The sequence below is a fragment of the Ammospiza caudacuta genome, chromosome 3, assembly GCF_027887145.1.
Source record: "Ammospiza caudacuta isolate bAmmCau1 chromosome 3, bAmmCau1.pri, whole genome shotgun sequence".
Lineage (NCBI taxonomy): Eukaryota > Metazoa > Chordata > Aves > Passeriformes > Passerellidae > Ammospiza > Ammospiza caudacuta.
The window spans coordinates 7,411,266-7,417,372 of record NC_080595.1 but is presented as its reverse complement, the minus strand read 5'-3'; positions in this window follow the sequence as shown (position 1 = coordinate 7,417,372).

Genomic DNA, 6,107 nt, shown 5'->3' with positions numbered 1-6,107 from the left:
CTTGTTAATTGTTAAGCTTTCATGAGATACTGTAATACTGAAATTTTTATTTGGTGCTCCAAATAACTTTGCTAATATTTGCAATAAAGTAGTAGAGAGACTGGGTGTAGCAAGTGGCTGAAAGGCTTCATCTTTATACCCCAGCAGGTTTTAGAGGAGGAGCAATTACAGCACTGTATGTTAGAGCAGCAGTTTTCAGGCAAAACAGGCAAGGGAATGAATTTCTGCTTTTCTAAATTCAGTAATTATTTCCCCAAAACCCTGGGGAAATACTATTGCCACTTTTGTAAGAGTGATGTGTTGTTAAGCTTGTTCTCCGTATACTCAGAAAAAAACTGGAGTGGTTCTGTGCAGCCAGAATGCAAAAGAAAATATTACAAGGCTGCTGCTTAAGAAAATGAAATGGTATGGAAACTTGTTCAGAAAAATAGAAGTGCTTCATAACTTAGTCCTGGAATTTCAGCCACTTCCATACTGTGTCCATGGAGCAGTAGAGAAGCTCTGAATTCCAAGCTCTGTCTCTTTCCTGCCTATGCTCTTGCTGAGAGTTTGTGTGCTTATGTACACTGATCCCATCCCTAATAAACATCCCCTGAGCTGGTCCATCATGTTGCCAGCTCCTCGAGTGTCTCCGCTGCTTTGTGATTAAAAATCAGTGTATTGTGGCTGCTGCAGCAAAGGGGGGCTCACAGTCCCTGAACCTGCCAGGGACTGCTGCTCTCAGCCAGGAGCTGTGCCAGTTTCAGGCTGCAGTCAGGCAGGAGACATGGGCAGCCTGTGCAGTGACAGACAGGTGACCTTTGCAAAAATGGAATGATGGAAAAAATAGGATGCTTTTCCCTGCTACAGCCAGTTTTGTTGCTTCCTGTTAGTTATCTTCAGTAATTGTTCTGTTTGGTGAGAGGAGTTGAGTAAAAAGAAGGGGCCTTGTTATTGCTCCAAGAACTTGGGTTAGTTTACCCATGGAATTTATTCTGTTTCTCTGGGGTTCTCACCTGCTGGGTTCCCTGAGTGTCTTGATTTCAATTCTTTGTGCAAAGCACTTCATAACTGAGCTCTCTCTTATATTCAACTACTTACATGCAATCACTTCTGTTTCCAATATTAGGGGCTTGAACCCTGAGCTGCTCCATATGTAATCCATTGTGGAAGGGTATTCTGGAGTGCAGGAAGATTTTTAAATTATCTGGAGAAGTGAGAAACGAGAAGTTTAATCACAGATCTTTGTTTTAGAGAGCGTTTTGATAATGGCCTTCCTATTAAAGTCCTGACCTAACTTCTAGGAGTGACAGGTTTATTCTGGAAAACTGGATGCTTTGGTGCTGGAGTCTGTCAAAATGGGAAATGGAGCCAAAGCCAAGCAGGTGCTTTTAAAAATGTTTTAACTTGTCAAAAGAATTATGCTTCATCTCAGTAAGTTTCTTCACACAGTATAAAAGTGGGTAACACTCAGCATTTTGCTGGAACAAATGTGAGGAAACTGTTTTCTGTCAGTAGGACTGGGATGATCACTTGTTACTGTAGGCTGATCTTAAGGGATTAAGTCATTTTAGATGCTCTTCTGTGGTATTTGCTGGGTCTCCAGGATGAAGGAGGAATTGAAAATTTGACTCTATGTTCTTAGAAGGCTGTTTTATTATTTTATTATATTATATTAAAGAATGCTATATTAAAATTATACTAACAAATAGAGAAATGATACTTACAGAAGGTTTAACAAGATACTAATTAAAACTCGTGACTGAAACAGCTCGACCTTGATTGGTCATTAAGTAAAAACAATTCACATGTTGGATAAGCAATCTTCAAACCACATTCCAAAGCAGCAAAACAGGGAGAAGTAAATGGGATAATTTTTTCCCCCCTTTTTTCTGAGGCTTCTCAGCTTCCCAGAAGAAGAAATCCTGGCAAAGGGATTTTTCAGGAAATATAACAGTGACATTCTGAGGTGTCCATTCTGCTCTAGGGAGAATGAATCCCCTCACTTTGATCACCTGGAAGGACAGAACCACAGTTACCAACTCACCTGTGCTTTCTCACTGCTGGCCTGGGGCAGCACAAAGCTCTCACAGGAATTACTCTGTAACACCTCTTCAATGAAGTTTGCATCTGAAGTGGAAGTACAGAGAGAATAAGTGGTTTTTTTTCTGTAAATTTATTACCTAAACTGCAGATTATGCACAAGTCCAGACCCTTGAAGATTCTGTGAGCATTAGTGGGTGTCCTTAGGGAGAAGAGCTTAGTTGGAAACTGATATTCCTTGTACAGTGCTGTGTGCTGAGGGACCTTCAATTGACTGAAGCAAAGCTGTTTTGATCAAATAAATCCAAGGAGTCCTTTTGTTAGATAACTGTCTTAAAGGAGCTTCACTTTTTAAAATTTTTTTTAGGAAAAACTAGTCTATGAAGAACTACATCTAATTCCTTGCTTGTGTTAATAGTGATTTGCTTTTCAAGACATGGGGGTGTCTTGAAATACTACTTTAAGGGTAGATGCTGTGTGACTCAACACAGCTTTTGTTTATAAAGATATTATCTGTTAAAAAGAGCTTTGGCAGTTCAAGGACTGGTATTTAAATACAAGCAACGGTTGAATTGTCTTTGTTGCTGGGGATGACATAAAAACATGCCTTTCATCTCTCATTACTTTCACATAAGCAGATCTTTAGTCTAAGTGGACTCTTCAGGCTGGCTTTCAGATAAACCTCCCCACCCTGATGCTGGGCTGAAGTGTTTGAGTCACTACGGACTGGAGACAGATGTGGGCTTTTTAGTCTGCAGAAATGTTATTTTTGAGATGAGAATGATGCTTAAATGCATTTTAGCAGCAGATTAGTTACTCAGCAGAATGCAAAGCTGCTAGTTTGTTAACCCCTGCTTGTTATGCAAAATGTGTGTGTGCCCAGTACCAGCTCCAGCAGAATAAATGCACCTGGGAGAAAGTGGGCTTGAACTGAACCATGTAACACTGAGATCTGTGGGAACTGAGCAAATAAAACCATGGTCATGGCACGATAGCAGTTAACTGCCTTCCTGCAAGCCCAGGCCCATGCTGTGGAGCATGATCTTTGTTCCTGGTGAAGGTGAGTCCTTATGTTCCTACACTGTGCCAAGGTGGTTGTAGGGGTGTGTTCCTGGAGCCCTGTAATGGGAAAGCAATTCCCTTCTGCCATTCTAAAAGCATTTTAAGCCCTGGGTGCCATCCCTGAGTGCTCTGGTTTTCCAGCAGGAGCCAGTGTGCTGGACCCACTATGACTCCTCAAACAGACAGTTCCTGGCTGCTGGGAATATTTGGATTACAAAACCAAGAGTATAGAGTTTCTCCTGAACTGTAATGCTGGTATTTATGAAAGTGTTTTCCATTTAAATCAAGACCAGCTCTGAAGATATTTTGCTTTGTGTAGCAAGTTTTGGTTTTGTGCTCACATTCTTTTGCTGCCTTTTTGGTGGCAATTCTTGGTATTTTTTTTTTTTAGAACTTAAAACATCAGTCATACCGTGAGATATGGGATAGATTGGTTTGGTTTTTTATAATTTCTTTTGAAGCTGTGTGTGCGTGTTGGGTTCTTTTTCTGTCTAGAAGACGTGTTCTGTTCATGAAAGGACTGAGCTGCATTGTCCTGCCTTTACTGAGAACCTTCCTGAGCTACAGGCTGTGCTTCCAGCCAGATTCCAAAGACTGGCTCCTTGGAGAGGGGCTTGAGCTCTCTGCACACCTCCTGATGGCTGTGCTGGCTGGTAGTGAGCAAAGGAGAGCTCAGGCAGCTGAAATATGCATTTTAACTGGGCTGCTCATGCATGTAAATGCAGCCAGCTCCACTGCAGCCCTGCTGGCATTGTGTGCCCGGGAGATGAAAGGCTCGCCCCGGGCGCTGACAAATGAGCCCTGGCAAAGCCAGTGCGGCTCCAAATGCTGCTCTGCAAAGGCATCTGCTCGGGAAGGAGTCAGCCAGGCAGGGGATGAACCAATGCCTCAGACACGTCCTGTGAAATTCGGGGTCTTGCTTTAAGTTGCCTCAAAAAAATAGATTTTTGAATTTGGGGGCAGGAGGCAAACTGAGACGTAATTCTCTCTCCCAGAAAAGTCTGCATTGTGGGCTCTTTGGGATCAGTTATTGGATTAAAAGGGAAAATAATCTAGGTGTCAGTTCTTTTTTCCTGGAGAAGCACAGAGAGAAGAAAGAGAAAACAATTCTCATCTCTACTTGCTGCTCCTGTTGTTTTTGCACATGTGGAATGTGTTAGGAAGATTGTTTACCTGAAGTGATTTGTCAATTGGATTCTGCTGAAGATTGTTTTGTTTCCTTAACCAATTGGAAAAAGCTGTGTCCTGGCTGTCTGGAGACAGTCACAAGTTTTCTTTAGTAGTATTCTTTATATTCTTTGTAGTATAGCAGCTCTTCAATATAGTATAGTATAAATAGTAGAAATAAAAGTTTAATAAAGCAATTATTCAACATTCTGAATCGATGGAGTCAGATACCAATCATTCCCTACATTACTATGGGTGGGTTTTTTAAAAACACATTTTCTATGGCAGTGCTCCCATGTAGCTGAGGTCAGGAACCAAAGGAATAAACAAATTTCATCAGGGATTGTTGGTTTGTGCCCAGAGGCAAACCTTCTGTGCTCACTCACACAGCAGAGCCGGGTGACCCGTGAGTAAAACCCTGCAAAAAAGCAGCCGTGGTTTGAGCAAACAGCTGCTCTGCAAAGAGCTCCTGACCCTCCACAGATGTTGGTGGTGCCATGAATGTGCAGGCTGGGATTCCACAGAGCCTTGGCTGCTGGTCCCCCTTGCCTCTAGCACTGGTTCCAGTGGGTCTGAGCCTCAGCTGAGCTGTTCCCATTCACCAGAGCATCAGAAAACCCCTTGATGTTCTGGAGAGCTGCTGGTGTGGTGTTCCAGCTGGTTGGTGTGCTGAGATGGGCAGAAAAGGTCAGCTGAGGGCTACTGGTTTCTCTATTGAAGGCACTTGAGAAGGTAGTTTGATGTTCAGACTCAAGTGTTTATTATTTCTTATCAGAAATAGAGGACAGAAAAAAGTGCAAATTTTCATTAGTTGAAATAGCCATTCTGCTGGCTTTGGCTGGGATAATTTTCTGTGCAGTGCCTGGTGTGGGGCTGTGGTTTGGGTTTGTGCTGGAAGCAGTGCTGATAACAGAGAGATGTTTTTGCTGTGGTTGGGCAGTGCTTGCACACGTCCTCAGGGCCTTTCCTGCTCCTCACCCACCCAGCTGGGAGAGGCTGGGAGGGGTCAGAGCAGCCCAGCTGACCCCCCTGCCCCAAGGGACATCCCACACCAGGGAATCCTGGCCAGCAGGTAAAGCTGGGGAGGAGCGGGAAGGGAGGATGCTGGACTCACTGATTCCCCAGGAACTGCTGTGTGGGATGGAGCCTCTCCTTCCAGGAGATGCCTGAACACCTGCCTGCCCATGGGAAGCTGGGAATTCATTCCTTGGTTTGCTTTTCTTGCATGTGCATCGTTTGCTTTACCTCTTAAAATGTCTTTATTTCTGTCCATGAGTTTTCTGACTTGTACTCCTCTGAATCTCACCCTGATCCTGCTGGTGGGGGAGTGAGTGAGTGAGTGAGTGACTGTGGTGCTTGGCTGCCAGCTGGGGTTAAACAGTGCCAAGTGTCTGTGTGGAAGCTGTAATAAAGGGTTGTGACCCTGGCACACAACACAGTTGCGTTTTTAACTTTCATCCCATAGAAGTTATGTTTACTATGAAATTCAGCACAGTCTTGTTTGTATGTAAGTGAAATCTATGTAGTCCTACAGAAGAAAGATGGACTGCTCCTAATGTTTTTGGTGTCTCAAGAAAAGTAGTACAGAGTAGTTTGTGAAGTGAGATGCCCCAAAAGGGGTAGAACACATATTTGGTGTGGAAGAAGAAAACTACAAAAAAAGACAAAACTTACAGAACAGTTTAGGGACCTGTTGCTTTAAAGAAGACTAGGTTTTGATTTAGGTACTATTGCTGCTCAAAACAAAAGAGAGTGAGAGCTACCCCAAAGGCTCTGGGCAAAGGACTGCTTGAGCAGACTGTGATGGTTTGGGTGAAGAGATTGAAAGGTATGAAAGGAATCTTCATCTGTGATCA